At 44.2% G+C, this 9,882-nt stretch overlaps 1 long non-coding RNA gene across 1 annotated transcript; it reads left to right on the top strand.

The window, feature by feature from the left end:
- Positions 1-1,825: 1,825 nt before the first annotated feature.
- Positions 1,826-8,283, top strand: LOC308608666. The gene is made up of 3 exons (XR_014014210.1): positions 1,826-2,060; positions 3,807-3,920; positions 8,201-8,283. It is a non-coding gene; the product is annotated as an uncharacterized lncRNA (long non-coding RNA).
- The last annotated feature ends 1,599 nt before the right edge of the window (positions 8,284-9,882 follow it).

Genomic DNA, 9,882 nt, shown 5'->3' with positions numbered 1-9,882 from the left:
CCATCCTTCTGCGGGGCTGGGCCTCGGGGGCTGCCCAGTCCTCCTGCCTGCACTCCCCGTGGGCTCTTCGCCACGTGGTTTCCAGCCTGGAGCAGGTAAACAACCACCCGCGCCCTGCCCCTCACCCCGCCCCACACCTCTGCCGAAACAGATGGGGTCCGCTGACCACTTTGGGTGATGGCCCCACGCTAGGCCTGTCTAGAGACGACCTATCCCGTCCCTGGAAGGCTTACTGCAGGCTTGCCGAGAGCACTTCCTTTCCCCAGAGCCCCAGTTGTGCTAAGTTTGGTGACCGTGAGAAGCGACAATCCACCGTGGGCCTTTGAGAGGCCACGCGCTGAGTGTGCTCAGGACGCCGAGCCCTTCATCAAGCAATTCATCAGACTTCCGAGTGTCCCCGGAGAGGCGGGTCCGGTGGGGCAGCACCTGAGGATCCACAGGACGGCCGAGGGGAGACGTTGTGCAGCCTTCTGCAGGAGCTCCCCCATCACCGGCCCAACGAGTCTACAGGCTGGAGTCCTCCGAGGGCCTGAGGGCCGGCGCGGGGCTGCAGGAGCCCTGCAGGCTGAGACTGGCAGTGGAGACACTGGCAAAGCTTCAGCCGAGCTGCTGGAAGGAAAGCTTTCTCATCTCCCTTTCCTCAGAGCACTTAGGTGAGCCACTGCCCCCTTCGTGAATCGGGGAGATGATTTACATACATCTCAAATGGCCATTTGAGATGTATGTAAATCTTTGTAAAGCTAAATAAGCCTCCTGCCGGCCTTCCACCCCAGGAAGGCTCTTCTTCAGAGCCCCAGCACCACCTCCTTGAAATGAAAACTTTCAGGAAGGTACCCTAGCTCCCCTACAGGCCAAGAGAAAGCTCTCATTGTCCTGAGGATAAAGGTAATTCACCAGCACTGAGGGCCACCCTGATTACCAGGAGAACTTGCCCTGAGCTAGGAAGGGCGATCTTAGGAAGTGCTGCCTGGCTGGATAAAAGGCTGAGGTTTCCTTCTGGCCTTGCAGTCTCATGAGCAGCGGTCTGAGATGGGCATGGCAGGCAGTTGGGTTTAATGCTTATTCAGTAGTGAAGCCGTTTGCTTTCTTTTCCGCTTTCGTGGAGAGGACTCTGGGTGGGCAGGGTTCACGGGGAGGGGGCCTAAGTGGGAGGACATGGATCTGAGGTCTGGGGCAAGGACCGATGCTGGGCAGAGCTGGGCAAAATTTATTATTAAATTTTTTTAAGTAATTTAAAAAAAGAGAAAGAAAGAAGAGAAAAACCAAACGAAGAAACAAATTCACCAATGATAACAAGCACTGAAAACTATACTAAAAAAAAAACAAAAACGGACAGACAGAACCCTAGGACAAATGGTAAAAGCAAAGCTATACAGACAAAATCACACACAGAAGCATACGCATACACACTCACAAAAAGAGAAAAAGGGGGGAAATGTATATATATCTTTGCTCCCGAAGTCCACCTCCTCTAGGGATGATTCGTTGTCTATTCAGGTATTCCACAGGTGCAGGGTACATCAAGTTGATTGTGGAGCTTTAATCCGCTGCTCCTGAGGCTGCTGGGAGAGATTGCCCTTTCTCTTCTTTGTTCGCACAGCTCCCGGGGTTCAGCTTTGGATTTGACCCCGCCTCTGCGTGTAGGTCTCCTGAGGGCGTCTGTTCTTCACTCAGACAGGACGGGGTTAAAGGAGCCGCTGATTCGGGGGCTCTGGTTCACTCAGGCCGGGGGGGAGGGAGGAGCACGGAGGCGGGGCGAGCCTGCGGCGTCAGAGGCCGGCGTGACGTTGCACCAGCCAGAGGCGCGCCGTGCGCTCTCCCGGGGAAGCCGTCCCTGGATCCCGGGACCCCGGCAGCGGCGGGCTGCACAGGCTCCCGGAAGGGAGGTGTGGACAGTGACCTGCGCTCGCACACAGGCCTCTTGGTGGCGGCAGCAGCAGCCTTAGCGTCTCATGCCCGTCTCTGGGGTCCGCGCTTTCAGCCGCGACTCGCGCCCGTCTCTGGATCTCCTTTAAGTGGCGTTCTGAATCCCCTCTCCTCGCGCACCAGGAAACAAAGAGGTAAGAAAAAGTCTCTTGCCTTTTCGGCAGGTCCAGACTTTTCCCCGGACTCCCTCCCGGCCAGCCGTGGCGCACTAACCCCCTTCAGGCTGTGTTCACACTGCCAACCCCAGTCCTCTCCCTGCGCTCCGACCGAAGCCCGAGCCTCAGCCCCCTGCCCCCGCCCGCCCCGGCGGGTGAGCAGACAAGCCTCTCGGGCTGGTGAGTGCCGGTCGGCACCGATCCTCTGTGCCGGAATCTCTCCGCTTTGCCCTCCTCACCCCTGTTGCTGCGCTCTCCTCCGTGGCTCCGAAACTGCCCCCCTCCGCCACCTGCAGTCTCCGCCAGTGAAGGGGCTTCTAGTGTGTGGAAACCTTTCCTCCTTCACGGCTCCCTCCCACTGGTGCAGGTCCCGTTCCTATTCTTTTGTCTCTGTTTTCTCTTTTTTCTTTTGCCCTACCCAGCTACGTGGGGGAGTTTCTTGCCTTTTGGGAGGTCTGAGGTCTTCTGCCAGCGTTCACTGGGTGTTCTATAGGAGCAGTTCCACGTGTAGATGTATTTCTGATGTATCTGTGGGAGGAAGGTGATCTCCACGCCCTACTCTTCCGACGTCTTGAAGTTCCCTCCAGTCTATTTTAGAACGTTTTCAACACCTCAGAAAGAAACCCTTGTATCTTGTAGCTATTAAGCTATTAATCCCCTATGCTCCCAGCAACTTCTGCCTCAGCCTTAAGCAATTATTGATCTATTTTGTATCTATAGATTTGCCTGTTCTGAGCATTTCATATGAATAGAATCACATAATGTGTGGTCTTTTGTGACTGACTTCTTTCACTTAGCATAATGTTTTTAAGGTTCAGCCATGTTGTAGCAGATATTAGTTGTTCATTCCTTTTGATGTCTGAATAATATTCTGTTGTATGGATTTGCCACATTTTGCTTAGCCATTCATCAGTTGATGGGCCTTTGGGTTGTTTCCATCTTTGAGTATTATGAATATTGCTGCTGTGAATATTTATGTACAAGTTTTTGTATGGACATACATTTTCATTTATCTTGGGAATATACCTACCAGTGGGTCATACAGTAACACTGTTTCACCAAACTTTTCCAAAGCAGCTATACCATCTTACATTCTCACTAACAGTGTATGATGGTTCTGATTTCTCTAAATCCCCACCAACAGTTATGATTATCTTTTTGGTTCTAGCCATCCGAATGGGTATGAAATGGTATCTTTCTGTGGTTTTGATTTGTGTTTTCCTGATGAATAATGATGTCAAGCATCTCTAATGTGCTTGCTGGCCATTTGTATATCTTCCTTGGAGAAATGTCTATTTAGATCTTCTGCCCATTTTAAAAGTTGGGTTATTTACCTTCTTCTCACTGGCATGTAGGAGTTCTTTATATATTCTGAATAAAAATCCCTTATGATACATGATTTACAAATATTTTCTCCCATTCTGTAGGTTGTTGTGCTCTATTCTTTACATGAATTATTTGAGTTGATCTTTGCAACAGCTGTATGAGATATTATCCTTCTCTTTTTTTTTTTTAGAGATCAGAAAACAGGCTCAGAGTGGTTAAGTACCTATCCTACCTCACAATGCTAGCATGGGATGGTTCCAGGATTTGTGCTTAGATCTCTATTGGAATTTCAGTTAAAGTCCTCCATCCTCTTGCCTTGATGCTCATATATACGGGTTGTATTTGATGAAAGAAATTGAATCTTAGGATTGTATTGCCCTGTCTGTTCTTCACTCCTAGACATTCCAGTGGATAAACACTGAAAATGAAAACACTTTGGCAATACTCCTCAAATTGATTCTCTGGGGACCATGCTGATTCCCAGCAGGAAGGTGTAGCCACAAGGCTCCTGAGGTTGGTTGAATTGATGTTCTGAGCCTGGATTTATAAGCATGGGGAACTGTTCTTTTAAAAGACAGTGACAAAGAGAACCCTTTTAATGTGAGCCAGATGCAGCCATGATTTTGATTAAATGTTTGCTGGTAACCATACTTAGGTGGGAACATCTGCCCACTGATGAGCTCCCTGGAGTTTTAGCAGGTGAATTTATGTAGGAAATACAACTCCAAGTACTTCTTCCTGAGGAGAGATGTTAGGCAAAAAGAAGCTTAATTTCCTTGCTTCCATGTTTTGTCCACCTGCCATTTCGGAAGCCTAAGTAAATACATTCCTGTATTGGGATAATACCACTTCCCCTGGGCCTTCCATCTTCCCCAGCTTTGGCTTTACAGGTGCCCAGTAAGTGTTGGTGCTTGCATCTGGGCCACATCTGTGCAGGCATCTTGGGTTGTCCAAGAATAATGCATGGCTCCATAAGCCTATAGTAGCAACCCTCTGACATTAGAATTTGCTGTTGATATTTTTCATACACACTCACACTCTTGAGCAAACACACTCCTTTCCTTTAAAATCTACCCTCTTAGATGTCCTTACTAATCTATCTTTGATATGCTGGATCATCATACAGGATACATGATATTTAGAGGAAACAGGTTTCAATGGTGTTTCTGGATTCTTCTTAGTTCTAGGTCAGCCTAGATTAAGCAATCTGTAGTCCGGAGGGCTTTACTCACCTCCCAATCTGCCATGCAGTCACAAGGTCCATCTTGTCTTATCACTTTTACTTAAGTCACCACCCTGCAGATTATCCATCATTAACTAGACCCTTATTCATGTATTGCTCTGCACTTGACAGAATTGGACCCAACCCTCTCCCCAACTTCATGAGCGCTTCTTTCCTGCCCTCTGTAACTCATAGTCTATCATTAAGAAACTCCCCAGTAGCTTCAAGTTGTTCTCTCAGTGTTCCCTTAATCTCTGTTTTATGACTGGAATATGGCTGTGCCTTGAGGAAATCACTTCCCCTGCAGTCCTCTTGAGCAAACGTTAGTTTTCCTCACATACCCCAAGGAGTCGACTCATTGTCACTTTCAAACCATTTCTGCTCCTTTCTCTTGCAAAATTCAGAGCTCATTTGTAGTTCTTGCTATTAGATAATATCATGTGCTACGCCATCTATTTCTTTACCTTCATTCATTAGACACTTTCCTGAGTCTTCTTCTCCACTTTTAGTACTGCCACCATCTTGGCAACTTCAACATCTGTCATCTATGTGGATATTCATCCAGCATTTTTGGCTTTGCAAACCTTTCATGCCCTCAATTCCAATGGTATTTTTCTTCCATCATACTTAAGCCACTCACTCTAATGCTCATGCACTAGACATTGACATTCTCAAATATTACAGCAACTCTGAAATCCTGATTTTATAACATACATCTCTTGGGCTACAACTGATTATCCTTCCTAGCAAAATACCTCCCTCACATGCAGGTATACACACCTACACACACCCAACTCTAAAAATTCTTCAATTTTGAACTCCAATCTGTGAATTCTACTACTTTTCAGCATCAGCCACATTTCTCTTTTCGCATTTCCTCATTGCTTACCAATTTATCATTAGTATCACTTACTTTCATCAACCTTCATCTCCCTACTCACTTTCCCACCCTAGTACTTCCCTGGCAAAACCACAACCCTTGTTAAATTTAGCTATCTACCTGCTTTGTTCCTATATACAAGTGATGGATGTTGCTGTAGAAATTTACAAGACAAAGCTAACTGATCTCACCTTAAATTCTTGACCACATATCTTAAATTATCAATCCTTCCATATTATACACCCATTTCCATTATACAAAATGAATATCCAATACTTTATCTTCCCCTCAATTTCTCAAAACCCTACCCTCACTCTTGTTATTTTATGCCCTTATCTCATCCTTCACTGAGAAAACTGAAGAGTCAAGAGAAAATTCTTTTATATCTTCCCCACCAAATCTACCATCTTACCTGCATTTGTAATCATACCATAATCGTTTCCTTCTCCACTGTAAAATCTATAAATATTACTCGTTCTCATGGAAAGCCAACATTTCCACATTTGCTACCGATCCCATCTACTAGTGCTCTGAATACCCCTCTTGCTTTCTCAATATTTTTTCTTCTGCAATTATCCCTTTGGTTTTTTATGTCGTCAGTTTCATTCAGTCATTTATATTGGCTAGATGCATTCTAGAATCTACCCTCTTAAAAATACACTCTCTTAATACCAAATCCCCCTCCAGCTATAGTCCCATATTTCTCCTCCCCTTAGCACCAAAACTCTCAAAAGAAATTGTCTATCTGCCCCTCACTTTCTGATCTCACATTTTCTCCTTAATACACATCCAGGTTTATATTAAAATATTTTCCACTCTTTCAATTTCCTTCTTATCAAATTTACCAATGACCTCTCTACTAACAAGTTCAATCGTCATTTGTCTGTCCCTATATTACCTGTAAAAGGTATTTAATAAAGTTGACCATTTTTTACTTCTTGAAACGTTATCTGCCCTTTGCTTTTGTGTTGCTCAATTCACCTGTTTTTTTTTGTTGTTGTTGTTGTTCCCTCCTTTTCAACTCTTTTCATTATATACCTAGGAGTAGAGTTACTGGGTAATATGGCAAGTCTATGTTTAACTTGTTGAGTAACTGCCAAAATGTTTTCCACAGAGGCTGTATCATTTTATGTTCCCACCAGACGTGTATGAGTGTTTCAGTTTCTCTACATCCTTGTCAATACTTGTTATTTTCTTTTTAAAAAAGTTATAGCCTTCCTAGTGGGTATGAAGTGGCATCTCATCGTGGTTTTGATTTGCATTTCCCTAACGACTAATGGTATTGAGCATATTTTCATATGTTTGTTGGCTATTTTTATATCTTCATTAGCACAATGTCTATTTAAGTCCTTTACCTGATTTTCAGTTGGATTGTTTGTATTTTTGTTGTTGAGTTGTAAGAGTTCTTTCTGTATTCTGGATACTACACTTTTATTAAATATATGATTTGCCAGGATCTTTCTTTGGTGTGCCTTTTTGCTTTCTTCATGGTATTTTTTTGCAGAAGAAAACATTTTAAAATTTTGATATAGTCCAATTTACTCTTTCTTTGTTGCTTGTGCTTTTTGTGTCATATCTAGGAAACCATTGCTTAACCAAGTTCTATATGTTTTTGATCCCCATAACTGACCAAAAAAGTTGAAACCCATTCATTCAACCGAAATATTCATGGCCACCTACTATGTGCCAGGCTCTACTGTAAATACTGGGGAGAGTGATGAACAAGATGGTGGAGACAGAGATTGCTAGCTTATCTCCAACATTTAAGTTCTCCTCTTCTACCAGGTAGACTACATTTCTCATTTTCTCTTGTAGTTAGATGTGGCTATGTGAGTTTTTCCCAATGAAATGTGAGCAGGAGTAATGCATACCCCTTTTGAGCCTGGCCCATAAATATTCCCATGTGCCCTCCTATATGCTCTTTTCTGCTTCTGCAATTGGAATGGAGATGTCCTGGCAGAAATGACAGAAACCACTCTTTTGCCACTTATCTCAATAGGGTTGTGATGAGGATTAAATATGTATATGGGTATTTAGCATAATTCCTACATAGAGTTAGTAGTCAATAAATGTTAGTTTCGGTAATTATTATTACAGTCTTTGGGTGCTACAGTAGTCACCCAGGATGGGAAACATGTTAGAAACCCCTCATAATTCAGCAGATAGTACAATGAAGTCTGCTCTTTTGTGACCAGTGTGTCAGACCTCCTGAGGCTAGCAGTCTTTTCTCTTTCTACACAGTTTCTCTGTGATGAACCAAGATAATTCTAAGCCACCTTACATAATATTTAAAGGACCATAATTTGGGAAATACTAATCTAGTGAAACGTAGTTTAACTGAAAACAATATAAGTGTGGTTATAATGGTTATGAGAATTCTAAACTGTGCTAAACACCTTGCATTTACACAACATTATTCTATAAAAGAGCCCTACCACTGCCTCTTCCCCTGCTTCCCTATATAGGATAAGAAAGCTCAGGTACTCTCTCTTCTGTGGGCCAGGAGGAAGTTCAGGCTGTGCAAAACCTGACCTGTGTGTGGGAACACTCCAGCGTCATCCCCTCACGACCATAAAAGCCAAGCCAGTCTCCTTCTTCTGCTCTCTCAAGCCATTCTTGAACCTGCTTGAGAGCCTGCCCTGCTCTCCCCAGAAAGCCTCCTTATGTAGTAAGGTTTTTCATACTCTCTAGGTGTATGTGTTATCAGTCTCGACATCCAAACCGAATTTGGGTTGAAGGGTCCATCCTGTCTCTGTGGTGTGATTCCAACAACTGGTCCTGTGAGCAGGACATCAAGGTGCTATCCCTTACCACCGGGTGTCTTTCTTCTCTTGCTTTGGCTTTCTAACTGGCTCTGCTCTATGCTGGTGAACAGGCACTTGGGCTACTGCCTGCTGGCTAGCTTGTGCTTTGAACTTGCTTCTTTGTGCTGCATTTGTTAGTCCTACTGAGTGTCTGCTAAAGCTTTGACCAACATAAGTCAGTTGAGCCACTTGGCATATAGTGAAAGGATTCTTGGATTGGGACCTTCCTTAAAGCAGTCCTGAATCCTGTGTCTCAACCTGGACTTATTTGTGATTCTCAGGTTGAATCACGTGTTTCAATTCCAAACTAAGGTGCGACTGATACTAACCTCAAAGAAATGACTCTTACCTTGTGAACACAGGTTGTGTCTCAACCACATGTTGGCCCCCTTTCTATATAGAGCTCAGGAGAAAGACTGACAGTCTGTTCAATATACAGGTCCATTGGATGGTCACTCGTGTGGAGAAAGAGCCGTTAACTATGTGGGATGCTGAGGTCATACTTCTAAAAGTAAATGACCCACTAGTACCTTACAAAATGCTTCTGCTGCTGCCCCTGTGCCTCTGTCATAAATAAAAATGATCCTGATCCTCAGAGCTTTAGAGGAAAATATTTGTGTCACCTCTGTGAAAAAGCCAAGAGATTAGTTCAACCATTGCCACGGGGAAGTCCATAACACTGATGGTACTGACTTGATTTGAGGTTTTCTGGAAGAGGAAACTTATAAAACTTTTACCTATAAGAGCAATAACATCTGCAGACCTAATGTAAAAGACAAAACACAAGACCCCAAACTGTCAAAGTCTTCAAAAACAAGAAGTCTCTAAAACTGTCACAGCCAAGAGGAGCCTAAGAAGTTATAACAAGGAATGACTAAATTGAATGTAGAATCTTGGTTGGGATCCTGGGACAGAAGAAGAATATTAGGTAAAAAATAAGGCAATCTGGGGCTTCCACGGTGGCACAGAGGTTGAGAATCTGCCTGATGATGCAGGGGACACGGGTTCGAGCCCTGATCTGGGAAGATCCCACATGCCGCAGAGCAACTAGGCCCGTGAGCCACAGCCGCTGAGCCTGCGCATCTGGAGCCTGTGCTCCGCAACAAGAGAGGCCGCGACAGTGAGAGGCCCGCCCATCACGATGAAGAGTGGCCCCTGCTTGCCACAACTAGGGAAAGCCCACGCACAGAAACGAAGACCCAACACAGCCAAAAATATAAATAAATTAATTAAAAGAAGGCTCAACATTTAAAAAAAAATGGAATTCTGATGAAGTACAGACTTTAGTTAATAATACTGTTTCAGTGTTGGTTCACTAAGTTGAACAATTGTACCATACTAATGTACAATGTTAAGAAGGGAAATTTGTTGTGGAGTGTATGAATATGATCTTCACAATTACTCTGTAAATCTAAAACTGTTCTAAAATAAAAAGTTTTTAAAAACCACACAATACCAGGTGATGAGATCTGGGAGACAACAGAATTTAACACTGAATGGGGGTGGCCATGTGGAATGGTTTGGAGGGAACACCTTCTCCCTAACATGTGCACCACAAGGATTGAACCA

Source organism: Mesoplodon bidens (genome assembly GCF_964165515.1).
Source record: "Mesoplodon bidens genome assembly, chromosome: X".
In the NCBI taxonomy this organism is placed as follows: Eukaryota; Metazoa; Chordata; class Mammalia; order Artiodactyla; family Ziphiidae; genus Mesoplodon; species Mesoplodon bidens.
The sequence above is the reverse complement of the archived record's forward strand: the minus strand, read 5'-3'. Positions and strand labels throughout refer to the sequence as shown.